The sequence below is a fragment of the Catharus ustulatus genome, chromosome 2 (assembly GCF_009819885.2).
Source record: "Catharus ustulatus isolate bCatUst1 chromosome 2, bCatUst1.pri.v2, whole genome shotgun sequence".
Taxonomy (NCBI): Eukaryota; Metazoa; Chordata; class Aves; order Passeriformes; family Turdidae; genus Catharus; species Catharus ustulatus.
In genome coordinates, this window is record NC_046222.1 from 112,936,703 (window position 1) to 112,955,236 (window position 18,534).

Genomic DNA, 18,534 nt, shown 5'->3' on the forward strand with positions numbered 1-18,534 from the left:
ATAGAAAGAGGAGAACAAGGGAGGAATTATTCCTCTGAAGTGTGAAACCTGCTTGGCTCAGTTTTTAGGATCATCCTGGGTTTGTTCCTGGAGTTGGGTGCTCCTGATAAGGATGGTGGGATAGAGCTGAGCTCTGACTAGTTGCCAACGAATATAATAAACATATTACATAATTGAATTATTGGAATGGAATTTTGTTTTGTTTAATGTAGAAATTCTACAATTAAGTTTAAACTACAAATGCTGAAAAAACATGGTTATGTTACTTATGTCTTGTTATATTCTAGTTTGAACAAGATGGAATTCAAGTAATTGTCTTACCTTTTATTCATTTGGTTTATCATAAGTTTCCACATTTGTGTTTGGATCAAAATTAAAGTCTCAGTTTAAAAAGTCCTTTTATGTATAATTTGCCACTTATGGATAAGTATGTGTTTCACCTAATCGAAGTTGTGCTTCAGTATGTTTGAGGATGGTGTCTTGAGAATGCCAGGTGGTTTGTTTCCATAATACTTTAAATGAATTCAGATTGCCATGATCATTATCATTTAACAGTGACTAAGACATGTATATTTCTATTTTTATGTAAATGAAACAAGCAGCATTACCCTGCATATGTGGGTCTCTCTGGAGACCCTCTGAAGACATAATTTCACTGCCTATAATGAAAAGGTTGCAATGATGGTTTTTTAAATAGGTATTGCTGCTCCTTCAAAGTGTTAAGACAGTAAGGAACAGTATGTCTTGGATTACCATAAATAGGATAAGAGCACATTGAAGTTGTACCTTCAAACACTACCTCCAGAGAAATGCGTCTGGCAACTTTCATAAGTTCCGCAGTAATTTAAAAACATAAACCAGAGAAACAGTAAGGAAAATGAGACATTCGTATCATCTGATTAAAGCTATCTGGTTTTCCTATTTAAAAAATGGGCTCTTTTTCCAAGAGAACAATGGAAAAAGCTGAGGCCTCCTACCCAAAACAGGAAAGTTCACAATAAACTTTTTGTTTGTGTTGAAGTCCAGTTATCAGAATATGCATATTACCTTTCATTCTACTTACTGATTAAATTAAAACACTTAGAGACATAAAAATACTTGTGTATATTTTTAAATATTGGCCTAAATTATCAATCACAGACATGACTATATAATAAAAAAAGAAAGTCATAAATCAGCTCTGTCACATGTCTTGTCAGAATTTAGGACAAAATCTGTTGCAGGAAGCTGGAAGACATTCATAGTTGTTATTTTGGAGCAGTAATATTTTGCCAAAAGGGAAAATGCTTTGCCTCAAATCAGTGTCAAATTTTGCAGCTGAATCCAAAACTTTCTTATGACTAAAGCTTTTTTTTTTCCTCACTTTGTCTCCTGAACTTGGAATTCAGTAGAAAATATAATTAGGATACAAATTCCTCATTAAAGTTCAGAAATTAATTCTAGAACCACACTACCTACTATCATGAAATCGCCAAAGAGTTCCTAATGTCCCATAAGCCAAGCAGAAATGTAGTAAGAATAACTATATTAAAGTTGTACATAAAGTTGTGTGTGTATATATCTCATATATATATATAAATATGTGATATATATATACACACATGTAGATATATATATATATACACACACGTATATATAAACGCAACATATGTATTTTTAAATGTACAGGAATATTTGAAAATGAGACATGCCTAAAGATGGAATTACATACAGTCCCTGAAAAAGAAGCAAACCAAGCAAGGACGATGACACAATAGTAGATGACAAGATACAGGAAGCAACTATGGAGAGATTGGGAAGACATTATAATAGTTTAAATTTGCTACTGGGTAGTATAAAATTTGCAATATCAAGTCAGGAATCACATCTATTTCAGTACCTCAGTTTTGATCCAGTCTGTGGCAACAGAGAAGAAGCAAGGGGCAACCATATTATTTTATTTTTTAGATGTACTCAAATGCTCCATTAGTCAGCCATTAGCCTCTTGATTCATTCTTTAAAGTGTTTTTTCTCCCATGAATTAGGATAAAAGTTTTGAGCCTATGCAAGCTGAGAAAATCATTTGCCTGCATGCACAGAGTTCAGCTATGAGCAAAGTGATAGCATATTCCCTGTTTTGAAATTCTAGTGTGATGATTTCAGTCCTTTGATTCCATTTTTGTTTTGTGACAAGAGCTAAACACTCATTCCTAATTCAGCTTCTTCTTGGCATCCATGATTTCACAGACTTCTGTTGCATGTCTGAGGTTTATAGGTCAGATCTCCTTCAGAAGTGTTTGTATATCTTTGAGAATTCTTTCTGCCCTTCTTCGCTTCTTTTCAAATCTTGTTATCCTTGGACCATAAGTATTTTGGACCATAAGTATTTTACACACTCTTCCTTTCCTTATCATTTTTATATGCCTTGGTTTTATTTTTCACTCTTCAACCTTTTTACTTTTCCCCCTTTAGATAATACTTTCATAGAAGTCTTCATTGTAATTGCAAACCTTTGACTAAGTAATAAGGCTAACAACTGGTATGTACTTACTACCAGTGGTAACTCCTTTTCACTGTTTCCACGGAAAAAAAAAAAATCAGAACTGCTTTCTTCAGAGCGCACAATTTCAATGTGTTCAGTATTGGTTTATCCATGGTACTACAAGTACTATCATGTTGTTATTCTTCTTCTTCACCTTTTGACACTTTCCCCAACACTCTGCTCCTTTAATAGAAAAAATATTCATTTGAGGTTGGGACATGTAAAAATATTCAGTGTTTTTGCTCTGACATTGACATATTTTTACCACAGAACATGGAATATCTTATACCTTTTCCTAGAAAATACTTGTCTACAAAATATTAATCCTCACCAATGGCTACCCTTTTAGGTTTAAATTGTATACTAAAATAGCTGAAGGTTAGTAAGAAATTCTCCTCATTGTAAAGGAAATAGAAAGCAGATATGACCAATCTGGCAGTCCATCTAATTGAGCATTTTCTTTCTGGTGCTGTTGAAGATAGTTCAGATGTTTCAGAGAGCGCTGTAGCAGACATATTTGCAACAACCCATTTGGAGAGTGTATTTCTTTTTATATTTATCAAACTTTACAGCTTGAAACAAGAAGCTTCAATCCTTCATCCTTCAGGTAATTTCCATCTCTCTTCAGGGGCACAAGGTAATCTTTAGCTGACAAGGGCACAAAGCTGCGTTTTAAGGAAGCAGGTTCCTCCATCATTTTCCACACGAGTACACTGCGTCTTTCTCTGATGTATGTGGCCCTGGCCCACGTTAGAGACAGAGTGCTGAGCTAATCACAGGTCTGCTCCAGCACAGCAGATCCTATAAGATAAGAGATGATTCACAACAAGTACAGGATTTCCTGTCAACAGTACATAATTCTATCTGAAAACACATAGTAATGCGTGTCAAAAAAGCCAATTGACTGTACTTGTACTGATTTTATGCTTTATCCCTTTGTAAATATATGTGCTGGTATGAAATTCAGTATATACAATACTGGATTTTATAACCTTGCTTGAAATTGTGCAAATATTCATGGGGTTTTTTTGGGTTTTGGGGGGTTTTTGGGGGGTTTTTTGTTTGTTTGTTTGTTTGTTTTTAATGAGATAAGCAATTTAAATTATTTTTGCAAATATTTTTCTTGTCTCTGTGGAATGGAGAAGACAACTCCAGCAGACTGGAATTTCAGATTTCTGTTACCATTTTTTAATTTTAAAGTACTGGCCTGATAACTGAAAATAGTAAGTGTTCTCTGTCTACAGAATACTTTCAACAACCAAATAAAAGTTGGGACATTTTTATTCCCTACACCATCCTGAGTTAATTTCTGTTCTGTGTTCAATAAATCATTTGGCACCTTCTTGACAACTGAGAATGGGAATGAGGATATCTTTCTAACTCACAGAGGTGGTGTGATAGACTAAAACCACTAATCACACTAAGTGATCATCTGATTAAAGATCTGAGACCAGTGATCATCCTAATCCAGCAGGTTTCTCAGTTAAAATGCTCAACTGTTACTTAGTTAAGGTGCTTCACAAAAAGAGACATTGATTCACTAGAAAAATCAAATATGTATTGAAAGCTTGCATGTTTTAGGGCTTGTATTTTGAATAAGATGCAGAGTTGTTTGAAGTGTTCTCGAGTCATCTGCTGACTTTTAAAATTGTTTTATAGTTTTCATTTTCTTACAGAGTAAAAACCATTAGGTCATTGCATGTAGCTGTCTAGAAGCCATATATCAAGATACCCCTTCAGGAAATACTTTAAATTTTGTCTCACTAGAGGATGACTTGTGGATTGACTAGCACACACTTTTCAAAAAGAATCTAGTTTGGAATTTAGGCCACATGAAAAGAATATGCTATTTTCCATGGAATGTGTGTCAATTACAGGAGTTGAGGGAAGATTTTATTTTTTTTTCACCTTTCACAATGTAGAACACTTCAAAAAGACAAACTAAAAATTTTGAAAAAGGAAAAGATGGCTCACATGGATACCATAGAATTTAATAAAATTTCCAACATGACTGATGAATAAGAGGGAATATATCATGCAGAATACAGTCTTAGCATTAAATGGCAACATGTCTGCATTCAAAACAGCATGAGAAACTTAGGACTATATTTTTAATGGTTTTATTTTTTTAAATTGATTGTCTATCAGTTCAATTTCTCTTACTCGTGAAATAAATATCTCATAACTTCCAAATCTGATACCTTCTGTTTGAATTGAAAAAAAATCAAATAACATGTACCCGAAGAAGTTATTTTGTTCCTATTAAGTTCAACTATTCAGATGTTTATTGTTCTGTATATATATTTAAAAATGTACTATTCTTTAACTCCAAAAAGTATCTTCATGCCTCTTGTAGATTAAATTTGAAGTTTTTATCATTATGAAAGTTTAGAAGACATTTAATGAAGGTTAATGAATGGAGCAGTCCAGTTCTGCACTACTGACCCCTTTTTTAATGCAGTGTGGGTTCACAGAAATGATCAACTTATTTCCACATAGATTTTTCCTCTAATTGACACATGACTTATTTAAAATTTTGAAAATTATCCTAAATATTAGATAATAGGGTACAGTAAATTCACGAATACAAGCCGCATTGAGTATAAGCCGCATCTCTGGGTGTTGGCAAACATTTCGGTTTTTGTCCATAGATAAGCCGCACCCGAATATAAGCCGCTCTGTCGTTCACAGCGAGGACCCGCGTGCAATTAGTAACAGAACCGCGGGAGGGCGGGGTTTACTGGCTGAGCTAAGGCTGTGCAGGCTCGGCCCGCTAGGGGCCGCTGACGGGGCCAGGTGGCCCAGCCCGGTGCTGCCGCTCGGGGCCGGCCGCCGCTGCCACTGAGCTCGGTCACCCCGGGTCGGCGCTGCCCCGCGGTGACAGGCAGGGACGGAGCTTCCCCCGTTCCTACGGCAGCGGCGGCGGGTGGGGACGGAGCTTTCCCACACCCGTGGCGCCGGCAGCGGGCGTGGACAAAGCACCCCGCCTCCGCCCCAAGCCGTGACAATGGCTGCGCGGGGCTCCCGTTGGCTCCCCGAGACGCGGCAATGGCGGCGCGCACTTTCCCCCCACCCCAGGCCGCGGCAATGGCTGCACAGGGCTCCCGTCGGCTGCCTGAGCTGCGGCAATGGTGGCGCCCCCCCCCCCCCCTCCTCCCCGGGCCGCGGCAGAGGAGGGAAGAAGAGAGCTCTCCCGTCTCTCTCCCCGCCCCCCGTGCTGCCTGCAGGGAGCCAGGGCAACACGGTGACACTGCAACAATTGCGAAATGCCGGCTTTTACTGGCAGGTGCTTGGCTCGGCACTCTGGCTGGCACGTCTGGGGTTGTAAATGTCAGAAAATTATTCACAGATTAGCCGCCCCCGAGTATTAGCTGCACTTCCAGGTTTCCACCAAAATTTTTGTCAAATTGCTGCGGCTTGTATTCGTGAAATTTCTGTAATTTGATACAATGCCATTTCTAGATATCATTGCCATATAGACTTAGGTACCCCTGTGAAGGGTAGGACTAGTCTCAAGTAAATAAGGTGTGTCTTTTTTGACCATGCTGTCACTTAACACATCAGTGCTCATATAATTCTGTGATTTTTTTTTTCTGTTATAAAACCCTGTACACTCACTATGTTAATTATTATTATCTTAATTGTACACTCATATAGCATCCTAGCTTTATTTCTGTTTGCTACTTTTCAGAGTTTTCTGTGGTTCCCCTGAAGATGTAAATCTCAGGACTTTGTTTTCTTACACTGAGTGCACAGAAAAAAGCATATTCAACTCGAATAAATGCTCACTGTCTTGCACCAAAAGGTATCCTAACTATCAGACTTACTCAAGTCTTTTTAACCAGCAGTATGCACAGAATATGACATATTATATAAACCCCTTTGCAGGTGAAGACATACAACCAAATTTTGCTTTCACCTGCATGTGTTTAAGGACAGAACATGTGTGTGCATATGATATTACTGTTAAAAAAAGGGTCCCTGATGTGATTTTTTCCCCTGCATAAAGCAGAATAAGCAGCACAGTTTGAGTAAGAAACACACGTCAGATAAAGAAGAAACACACTGGTAGGTAAGGAAATTAAAATTAACTTTTGTCATGTTTCTTCAATCTTAATATTTTTCAGAAGTGCTCACCAGAATGTTGGTGGCTCTTAGCAACTACTGCATCAGAATCTACAGTCAGAAGTGCAATAATGTTTTTTCATGAGAGCATGGTGTTAAAGACACAAACTGTAATTCATTATTTTCTAAAATTTCTGACCTTCTAGCAAATATAACTTCAGTTTCATCCCCAGTGAGACATTTTCAGCATTAGCAGGTCAAATCCTTGTTTGTTTTGAAGTCAGTGATCCTGTGACATATATTTATTTCTCAGTATTATCTAAATTAAAAAAAAAAACAAAACCTCAACTCATAGGCCTGTGTAGATAAATACTGAAATACTTTCCCTGTCTGATCGCCAGAAAGAAATTACTGTAAGAAATTACTGACTTTTAAATAGCTTTATTGACCTTTTATGCCCTGGATCCATTTCTCACAATATCTTCCACAGACCAATTTGTAGATGTGTTAGGATTTAGTTTTTTATTGTTTGCATGATAGTTTTGGGAAGTTATGCACAATGCACTCCTCCTCCTCCTGATTCTTCCTACTTTTATCAGAGCATACAAAATTTTTAAACATTGATGCTATTTTGCTCCTGTTATATTCATTACTGGAACTCTTAATGTGCTTGGAGACTGAAAAACTTCACATAATTGTACTCATCTGTTTTGAGGCTTCTTGTATTTTTGTACATATTTTAGTTCTTTTTCAAGGATTTTCTAGGAACTAAGAGCTCTTCTCTTGTGATTCTTCATGATCAATCATTGTGCTTTCCAGTTTGCCATCTTAGATGAATATATACTGCAATTACAGAAGTTTGTGTGTGGATATACAAATATGGGATTGTATATGCACATTTATACAGACATATGCATATGAACAAATATGTATACACGCTCATATGTGTATGCATAACAGGTATGCATATATGGATATTCATAATGGAATATTTAGGCATATAAGGAGGCACATAGGCTCTAGGTGCCAGAGTGGCTACCTCTATTAAGCTATCCCAAAAAATGATTTCCCTTTGTGCTCTCTCTAAGGACTACAGCTCTTCATGACACTTCCAGAAGTCTAGTGCAGAGTAATATCTGTGCATCACTGTGACAAAGCACATTTTGTCTTCTGCCAATTCAAGTTCATTACATTAGTGCTGATATTCTCTCAGCAGGTGGTCGATGTCAATTATTTTTTTGCTTCTGTGTAATGAAAGCTGCTACATATTCATTTCAATTCTGTTACAGAGCTCTGAAGTTCTGACAAGCTGTGAGCAGTTCTTCAACCAGGTAAACTTACGAACAGCTTCCTACTAGTTGGAATCATCTTGTCCTGACTAACCTGGATTTCTCACAACTTGTCTCTATGTTTGCCTCATACACAGTTGAGGTTGTCCTTTTCCTTTCTCAATTTTTAGAGCTTGTTTCAGAAGACAGGCATCCAAACCCCACTTACCCCCTTGCAACAGCTGTTTCCAAATGTTGGACAAGGTGATTTTATTTTAACAGGTGCATGCGCAAGATAATTTACATTGATCTGAGACTTGGACTATGTCCACAAGTGAAACTTACCTTGCCCTTGTCCAAGCCAGTAAAAAGTCTCTAGTCAGATCAAACTGAGTTCTGTTCCCCTGCAAATAGCAGCCCTTCACTCAAGATTATGCGCCAGTATCAGTCACATGGACACAAAACAACCTAGTCTCAACCCAAGTCTTCTTGAATAAAGTGCTTCTTGACTATACGCTATTCAGATAAAAACAAACAAACAAACAAACAAAAAAAGTAAAAAGCAAAAAGCCAAACCAGAATGTGGTATCACATTAAAAATCTCTCCCAAGTCTTCAGCATCCTGGATTTTGCCATAACTTTGATACATTTTACACACACACACACACACACACACACACACAAATATATATATGTAAAAACCCTAACTCTGAATTTATGGGAAATTTATTTTTAAATTTTCTAGGTATTAAAAAAAATTCTAAAACAATGGGTCTTCTTCCAAAGACTTTGTTTGTCTTATGACTCATTAGAGGGACAGTAACTCATTGAGTAACTCATATTACACTGGCAACTAAATCTATTGAGATACATCCAAGTTGTGCTCATATAAATCTCCCTAAGAACCAACTGGAGCACTCCCTCAACTATGTGCACACACACTGCCAAGCATAACGAAAAGAGGTTGAAAATTTTTATTTTGTGTCTCTCTTGACAATAAGTCATCAGAATTCATTTTTATGACTGAAGACATAAAGAGTTTAGTGGCTGTGGAGCTGCCACTGTTTACCAGACTTGGTTATCTGGACTTGCACAATGCAGTGTGCATTAGGTAGGTAGAAATTTGTTATCAGCAGTATAAAAACGTCTGTCATGCTGTCAAGTTTAATGAGAAGGAAACATGGAAGAAAAGATTGCAATCTAGAAATACAATTAGCTCTCTGAAAAAGAAGTTTGAACCATATAACTTGTTCATTAAAACACAGAATGACTGACTCACACACTGGCTGGGGAAGGAAGGCTCCTCTGGAGATCACCTGATCCAAGCCTCTACTCACAGGAGGGTCAGTAAGAGCAGGGTAGCCAAGAGTGAGTCCAGCTGGGTTTTAATATCTCTAAATATAGGGACTCCATAGATTCTCTAGATAACCTTTCTGGATGTGACCTTCCTCCTCTCAAAGAAGATTTTGCTTACGTTTGAGTCTCATTTTGTGCCCTCTGCCTGAGAAAAGTTTGTCCTCTTTACTCCCCACCAGGGAATATGATCCCTCTGAGCATTCTCTTTTCCAGAATGACGAGTCGCAGTTCTTCTTTTATGCCAGATGCTCCAGTCCTTGAGCCCCTTCATTGGACTCACTCCAATATGCTGACATCTCCTTCATACTGGAGAGCCCAGTGCTGGACCCAGCACTTCAGATTTGTCTTGCCAGAGTAGAGAAAAAGGATCACTTCCCTTGACCTGTTATCAACACTTTTACCCAATGCAGCCCAGGTTACATTCAACCTTCTTGACTGCAAAGGCAATCTGCAGACTGGTGTCCAAATTTGTGTCCACCTGGACACCCAGGACATTCCCTGCCAAACTGCTTTCCAGATGGGGCATGCGCTGGTACTTGGGTTATTCCTCCCCATGGTCAGGACATGGCTTTTACTGTTGCTGATCTCCAAAAGTTTTAATCCATTTCTCCATCCTTTTGAGGTCCTCCTGAATAACAGAACATCAATCTGGTGCATCAAGCACTCTATCAAGTTTTGTATTGTCGGTAAAATCACTGAGGGTTTGCTGTATCCCATCATCTGGATCATTAATTATATTGCCGAACAGTATTGGCACTAGTACAATTACCCGAGGGAAAGTCTGTGTGATGTCATAGAACTGACATTCATTGCTTATGAAAAAGGTTATATTCAGACATCATATTAGAAACAGCTTTCCTGCCATCTTGACTATCGTTAGTTTTCTGAGTTCTCTTTTCATTTAATCTATTTTTGAAAAATCCCTTCTTTATTGATAAAAAAGCAATGTTTAAAAACCAAAGACTAATGATTTTTAAATTGTCATGACATTCATCTTAAACTATGAAAAATTAGAATAATACTGTTAATGCACTTTGTGTTGGAATTTGTTTGGATAAACCTAATTTCAGTTTTCAATACTGAAGTTTTCAATGGATGGTCATCTAAAAGGCACATCATTGTCTAATGATAAAGAGATAAGTTATTAAAGTTTATGTTAGTTTTTTCAGTTCTTAGTGGTCACTCTATTTTTTAGTTCAGAAGATGTTTTTACTTTGCTCAGCTCTTCAAGAAGTTCAATGATGTTTCAGTAATTAAACTTCCTTATTATGCTACCTGCTAGGGCTCTTGCACTAGACTAAAATTCATCTGCTCTCTTCTTGAATGACTTTTATTACTCTTGTTTATGTTGTGCCTTTGGAAATCAAACATTAGCAAAGATTTCCCCATTAGGGGTGACAATTTGTTAGACCATAAGGTGATAAAAACAAAAGGGATGGTAGACATAAAAGGAAGTGTTTGTACATGTGTAAATGCTGCTAATAATCCATCAGAAAATATTTTGGTACCAAGCTTCAAGTAAGCCCTGCTACTTTGATGTTCACGTGAACCTTTCTTTTCCCCTCAGAAACTCTTATTTCATAAGCATGTATTATCCAAATGCACAGTATATTGCTGTTTGCAAAGATCTGCAAACATACTTGAATCAGCATGTAGATAATTAAATAAAAGAATCAGAATTGTTAAGGCCGGAAAAGATCTCAAAGGTCATTAAGTTCAACCATTAACCAGATAATATTTATGTTTCTGTTGGCATCTAAAAGAAGACACCCTCTGACAATCATGCTTCTTCAGAACAAGAGGGCATTCAGGGTAATCAAGTCTAATTCTTTTGGAGTCTGGGATATCAATATCACACCTTCAGCAACTGGCAAAAGTCCACCTTAGTTTTGTTGTCCACCTGCGCTAGAAAATGACACTTCTGTCTTCCTGGCTACTTGCATCCACTTATTTTTGTGTCAGTCTGGTCCTTTAGTTTAAAGAGAATTTTTCACTTTCTGTTCTTTCTTCTTCCCTTTCTTTGAACCCCTCTCCTGCCCACTCCCTGCTTGAAGGAAATATCACAAGCCATTTTTCCTCATTGGTTGTGCAACCTTATCAAGCCACACATTAGTCTTCCAGCCATAGTATTATCCTTCTTCCATTTGATAACTGTTTCTGTCTCATTAATCAATCTACAAGTTCTCCCCTGGAGTGCTCCAGGGGCTCTGCACATAGAAAATGTGCAGACAGAGAAGTACAGACACTCTAGTATCACTGCTAATATCAATTTTTTTTATATTTAAGTTCTTAAAAATACCTGTAGGCCGTTCTGATCTAAGAAGAAAAGGAACAAAGGGAAAGAAGGAAGGAATCAGCTCAAGCTTGTAAATGTCGCTACTATCTTTGTGCAGAATAACTACAGTTTTTAAAAATTTGTAATTAAACGAAGTACCAGATAAAAGCAGCACAGTCTGCTATAGCAACATAGCTCTATTTTCATGGACATTGTACCTACATGTCTTGCTTTTTCCTGTAAATTAAGTGGCAGTCACTCAGCACTTTTTCTGCAAAGTTTGAAAGAAGTTTTCAAAAGACAAAATATTGAAAATTACACTTTAATTCTTAGTTCAGTTCCTTTCCCTCCCTTCTGCCTAAAAACTGGTTTTTATCATCATCTGTGCAATGAGAAAAGCCTGCAGGGCCTGCATAATCATTGTATTTCCAAGTAGTTGTATAGGGTTATTCTTGGGTGATACCTCAGCAATATCATTCAGCAAAGTCAAATGAAAGATCAGTTGTGAAGGATGTATGTAAACAGTTCAGTGTACTGGCTTCATATAGGAAAATATAACGAGCTACTTCCATGACACTGTGTACAGCAATGTTTATCAGGCTCTGATTTCTGGATCAATGGAGGTTCTTAGGTATTCAGAACAAGTGCAGCAAAATGCCATTTTTTCCTGATATGGAAGAAACACAGGAACATTGAAAATGTAAACTACATTCAGTACAGCAGTAATTGAATTTTGTTTTGACATTATTTCATATTATGGATGGATTTTTTTTTTGGTGTTTGTTTGCATGTGTGTGCTTGTGCATGAATATACTATATTTCTGTGTTTGTATGTTTCTATATTTTGACAAGGTATCCTGCAAATCTGAAAAGTGTGAAAAATCAAAGCAGTTGTTCCTAATTATTCCTTCTATCTCTGTCACAGCATGCAAGTGCAGTAATGAAGAAAGTCAAGAACTGTGCATGCCACCAGCAATATCAATGCTGAGGAATTCATGCAGCTTGTCTGAGCCCTCATCATTTCTTTCCAGCAGGTCAAGAACTAGTTCAAAAGTAATGATTCTCTTGAATAGCAGCGAATGTGAGAGGATTCCCTTCCAGGCACTGTGCTCATCCTTGATTTTCCGTTTAGAAAGTTATAGGCATTCCTGCATTCCCAAATTTTTGTGCCAGACTTGAAACACATTGACAGCCATTATGACCAATAATCTTTTCTCATTCATAGGTAGGTCGCAAACAAACTTTACCCCAAAAAACTATTTTCCCCAACTTTAAGAAAGGAACCTATGTTTGCATTTTTTATTGGATTGTGAGCTTGGAAGCAGAAAAATTGAAAAAGTTTATGAGACAAGATTACATCTATAAGACTTAAGAATTCTGGCTGACCCCTTCCCTTTACCCTCAACCTTAAATGACTAAAATACTTTCTCTTGGACTTCTTCACTCTACTCGTGTATTTATATGAAGAATTATATTGAATTATATAAAGGAAATTTATTCAAGTTCTTAGGGGGAAAGGCCACATAATCATGATAGCATTCATTTTTAATTGTAAATATCTTCTTTAATGCTTTTATGTGTAATATCTATTTTCTTCTGTAGATTGAAGTTTGATCCTTCACAATAACTGTGAAGAGATAAAGGATAAGACCATGTAATTTATTCCCTACATTCCTTCACTTACATTTATTGCAGTAGTACTATAAACATTTAGATTTTTCCTTTAACACTGAATTTCTATTTAAAAATATGCAAAATGGAATATTTGAAAATACTGCTATCAAAAATTAAAGCTAACACAGATTCTGGCAAAGATCATCTGTTTCTCAAACAGAGAAGAATGGGAAGGGGAAATATTCCTGCTTCTGAGTTACCCTTTAGATCAGTTCAGCCAAGTCATGCCTCATGCAGTGCTGTCAAGATCAATAAGACTTGTTATAGAGTTACTTGCTGAAGTCACTTTGGATAAATTATTCACCAAGAACTTCACAGATTTTATGGTATTTTAAGACAATGGTTTAACAAATCTCAAAGGCATGTCAATTTAAAGTATTGATCCAAAGCTTGGACTTCCAGCTAATTATACCCAAAGATCACAGGTTGATAAAGTTTTCAAAACCAGGCTAAAAAGTTAGGTGGATTAATTCAAGTGATCTATAACATTCCCTCCTTAGGGTCAAGTTTAAAACTGCGGAAATGTCCTTTACAGCAATGGCAGCACTTTTGGCAGGGAAGTGCATAAAGCCTGAAGAGAAAAGATATGTATATTAGGAGAATTCAGCAAATTTCCTGGAACTTCAGTTCCTTCTCATGTGTTCAGAAATTTATTATCATATTTCCCTGAAGATATAATTTAATTTGAAATAATTCTGTGGTAATTTTAACCTTTTTACATTTTTAACTCTTTTTTTCTTTGGGATTGTATCCTTTTGTGAGTATCAAATACATTTAGAAAAATATACATAGAATATTTATAGTTAATGAAAGAAACACATAACTTTTCATTTCAAATGCAGGAATAAAACCTAATTTTGGCACAGTGAAGCGAAGGACAACATAGCATAGAATATTTAGAAAATGCTTCAAATAAACTGAAAACTACTTTACATCCTTCATTTTTTACTTTGATCTCAGAGAAAATAGCTTCGTTCAGCTTTATTAGTATTTCAAGAGATCTGTGTCCTTTGAAAATATATGTTTAGTGGTCAAAGGTAAAATTTATTGTATAGCAATACAACTATACTGAAATATCCTTGTTAAAGAGAGCCCTCAATAAATGCTACCTTGAAACTAAGCCTGAAAAATGGCTAATCTTAAAGTTGCATTTTTTGTCTAAAACAAGAACGGACCAGCTGTTCTGCCACTGACCACTCTTGACTGAAAACTCTTTTGGGGAAAAGTATGAAAAGTTAGCAGAGGATAAAATAGTTTCTAGATAAAATTAGCTTTTTGCTTAAAGAAAACAGAAGCAAACAGAAGGAGAGTAAACACAATTTTTGTTTCTCTTTTGTTCCATATGCACCAATTACAAACAAATTTAGCTGCTGGTGGCCAGAAACCCCAAGGATCTTGTGGTGTTTGTCTCTAATCGTATAGTAAATATTGTATTGAGGCCTGTTAAACATTGATAAGCTTTTTTTGTACTCTAAGGTCCTCCAAAGATCATTGTTCCTAAATATCATAAAGACCTGGATTAGTTTTATGCATTTTTGTGGTGGTTTAGGTACATCTTAGCTCTCAGTCTTTTTTTTCCAAGGGAGAAAGTCAGCCTAACTGTGTATTAATATTGGTATCATTGTAGTGATTAGTTGTTCAAATATTAAGAAACCAAAACTAATCAGAGTAGTTTTCTGCTGCTCATTCTTCACTATCAAAGGAATTTTGTCAGTCTTTTATGGGAAATATACAAAAATTTGCAGAATTGCATCTTCTTGTATGTGCAAACCTTTGTAAAGAACTTTAATTTTTCTCAACTTGTACAAAACATTGGCTTGGAAATGTTGTTTCTATATTTCCTTTGTTTTTTCTCAGAGCAAGAACCTTCTGTTTTGGTTAAATAGTCATTTCCTAATTGCCACCCCTTTCTGACTTTTTAATATATGGAACAGAACTTAGTATAGGTCTGGTTTTATATATAATTTTTTTTCCTAAGAGATGCTTTTAATGGTAGAAAAAACCCCAAGAATATTATCAAACTACACCCTTGCTTGAATTTTCAGTACCATTTTTTGAGGTTTTGCGCTTTGATTGAGATTGGTCCATACAACCTTTATATATACATAAATAGTATGTGTTTTTATGCCTATTGATACAAATCATCAAAGGATAGACATAGAGATTATTTTCTGGGTGCAAATGGGAGAAGAACAGAATGGCACCACATATTTCTATGTCTGGTGCTTAGAGCATTTCAGTTTCCATCTCCAAAACCAGCAGCTGTTGTTTATACTTCAGTATCTTTCTGATAAAGCTATGCTACTAAATACACAGCAAGTGTGTTCAATATGTCTTTACTCACTCTTCACTTAGATGTGCTGGTATGTAGATGATTCCTGGATTTCTAAAAACAGCTGAGTCCAGGGATATTGTTCTCTGTATCTCAGGATCACAGTTGTTCAAGGCAATTTTCCTAACAAGATAAATATATTTGCTGACATCTGTAAGTGGCTTACTACCAAGTAGGATGTTAGCCTGATTATTCTCTACTGTATAACAGAATAACACAGTTCACTTCAGAGCATAAGATTTCCTGACACAAATTTTCTGTTCTTAACCCTTAATAACACAACCCTCCCCACCCCTCATAATCAACTACCATGAATATTTAATAATACTTGTTCGATCTTTTCCATATCCTTGTCATATTAGGATCAGAGAAATAAACAATTTTTCCAAAGGACACTCATCTGTTCAATTTTCTAAACAAGGGAATGTAATGTAATTTTGGAGCTTTAGATTTTGAGCATTAGAAATATATACAGGGATCTTTTGTGTATGTGTGCTCGAGATCATGGCAATGACAGTTTATTTTATAACACCTAAATATTTTCTGTTGTGAATTTATTAATGTCAATGCTTTAAAGAATTATAATTATATTAAAAAATCACATATTAGGTTTGAAAGCATTTGCTTGAAAACCTACAGGCAGGTATGGCAGGCTGAAAAAAACAAACAAATGACAAGAAACCTGAGTTTTGTTTTTTCTATTTTTAGCTATCTCAGGAGCGTAAGAGGATAAATTAATATTAAGGAGAATTTTAGAAGCAGCCCACTGATTTTATTCTGAGTAGCAAATATCCCTTCTCTTTTCAAAAATCTCATTTCAATTTTTAGTCAAAATAATAAGTTTTTTTGATCATTATATATTTTTTAAGTTCTCTACATAGTTCAGCAAACATTCCCATCATCCTGATGAAGTAGGTCACAGAAGAGTAATGCTGCTATTTTGGCACAGTCTAGTAGAACCCAGAACAAATTAATTGCTTTCAAAATGCTGTGCCAGTAGAGAGTTGTGTAGCTTCCAAATTCTGAGGTTATATAGATAATAATTTGCTTTAAACACGGGTGATAGTAAAGCCAGAAACTCACTTGGAGTCTAATGTCTAAGTTTTTTTTTTGTTGTTGTTTGTTTTGTTTTGGGGTTTTTTGGGGTTTGTTTTTTGGGGTTTGTTTTTTTGCTGTTTTTGGGAGGGTTTTTTGGTTTGTTTTTTTTGAGGGGAGGGTGTTTTTTTGTGAGAGGGTTGTTTGTTCTTTTGTTTTATTTTGGTATTGGCTAGTGTTTTGGTTTTGGTTTTGGTTTTGTTTTGTTTTGTTTTTCTTCTGATTATTGTTTTTTCCTGTGGGTATCTGGATATACCTGACCAAGGATTTTTTTATTTCCTCCAAAATAGGGTATATCATACTTATGTCTAGCTAGGTGCCACAGAAATTAAAATATAACCACTAAATCCCCAAATCTGTGACTTAGAGAATATAATGCCTTGAAAGACTGTACCAGCTCTGGCTGATACAAACTTCTGCTGAAGGACTCGCTGAAATTGGAACATTCATTCCAAAATATTTAGGTTGTGCCTTTGTGAAAGCATGTCTGAAACAGAGGAAACAAACTAAAGCATCACTGGGTGTGCAATGGAATGACCTGTCCTTGGTTTTGCGCTGTCTCTCCTAGTGCTGCAGGTCAAGGCATTCCCATAGAAATAACATTTTCATAATAGCATGGCAAACGTGTTTTGACTGTTCTTTTTATCCCCCTTTCACTGTGACACTCCTTTAAACTCCTCTCTTTTCTTTTCTTTTCTTTTCTTTTCTTTTCTTTTCTTTTCTTTTCTTTTCTTTTCTTTTCTTTTCTTTTCTTTTCTTTTCTTTTCTTTTCTTTTCTTTTCTTTCTTTTCTTTTTTCTCTTTTCTTTTTTCTTTTTTTTTCATCATAAAGCCAATAGTTCTGGAATGAGATGTGTCACTCAGCTTGACAACTATTCACAGGTTTTTTTTATTTCCATCAAATTTCATGTCAAGGCATGTTGCTGAATAAGAACTTAGCTCCAGAAACTGAGCTGCTGCAATAACTCAGTGCTGTTATTGAAATCCTGTTGCTCCTTTTGTCTTCACTGCTATCAGCCCCAAAGTCCTGCTTCATTTCTACCAACTTGACACTGCTGTTAAAATAAATTCCCACTCAGAAAGACAGGAGGTAAAAATAACTTGAGATTACAACAAAGAGCCAGGCAAAGAGCAGAAAACAGTTCTGCATTCACTTGTCATATTCCTATGAAGTTGAAGGAAGAGGGCAGCAGCCTGCCTGTTTTCATGTGACAGTGCTGCATTTTTCTACACTGAGAATACAGAAAGGTCCTTCTCATTCTCATGACCATCTTAAAAAGAAATTAAAAATATATATCTATATTTTTTAACAATGAGCACAAAAATTATTAGACACACTTACCATCTCAATCTTACTGGAATATTTACAGTGAATTTGGGGGCCCATGCTTCCATGTCAAAAGTGCATATAAAAGAAGAGTAGGTATATTTTATAAAGGTAATGAAGCACAAACTGCGCTTCAAAAACTTAAAATATGTAGCTCATATGTGGGCAACTTCATGGTCAGTGACTGAAATAAATTGCTGGTTTGCCTAGAGCTTGTATAATCAGCAAAATTGTGATGGTATTTTCTAAAATGCTTAGATTCAAATTATTTAGGTGGTGATCCATGTGGTTTAAAATATTTTCTGTATTTTAAAAATGAGTATTTGATTGGTTTGCATTAAACTGCCTTTACTACAATGCGTTGCAGTGGTACCAACAAATAGGTCTTGTGCCACTGACATTGTGGGTTAACTTACAAAAAAACAGAGATATAGGCTGCACATTAGACTGTGTCTGTTTCTATCCAATTGTATGAGTGGTTGAACTTTTCAGGTGAAATTTGAAAAATTCAGACATTTGGAACATATTAAGGAGAAAGAAGCATATATGTGGTATTATTTATACTCCACAAATGCAAGTCACAAAAAAGTTCATGTGGATTTAAAGATCTTTTGAGTTTTTT

The 18,534-nt window shown here is 36.0% G+C and overlaps 1 protein-coding gene across 3 annotated transcripts in view; it reads left to right on the forward strand.

The window, feature by feature from the left end:
* The window catches only part of IL1RAPL1 (interleukin 1 receptor accessory protein like 1), a 695,023-nt gene that overhangs the window by 258,853 nt on the left and 417,636 nt on the right, over nt 1-18,534 (forward strand). The window contains exon 2 of one of the 3 annotated variants that reach the window (XM_033052375.1): nt 7,876-7,917. The exons of the other annotated variants lie outside the window; for them this stretch is intronic. The gene's annotated coding sequence lies outside the window, so the exon portion shown is untranslated. The remainder of the gene's footprint in view (nt 1-7,875; nt 7,918-18,534) is intronic. 3 annotated transcript variants of the gene reach the window in all.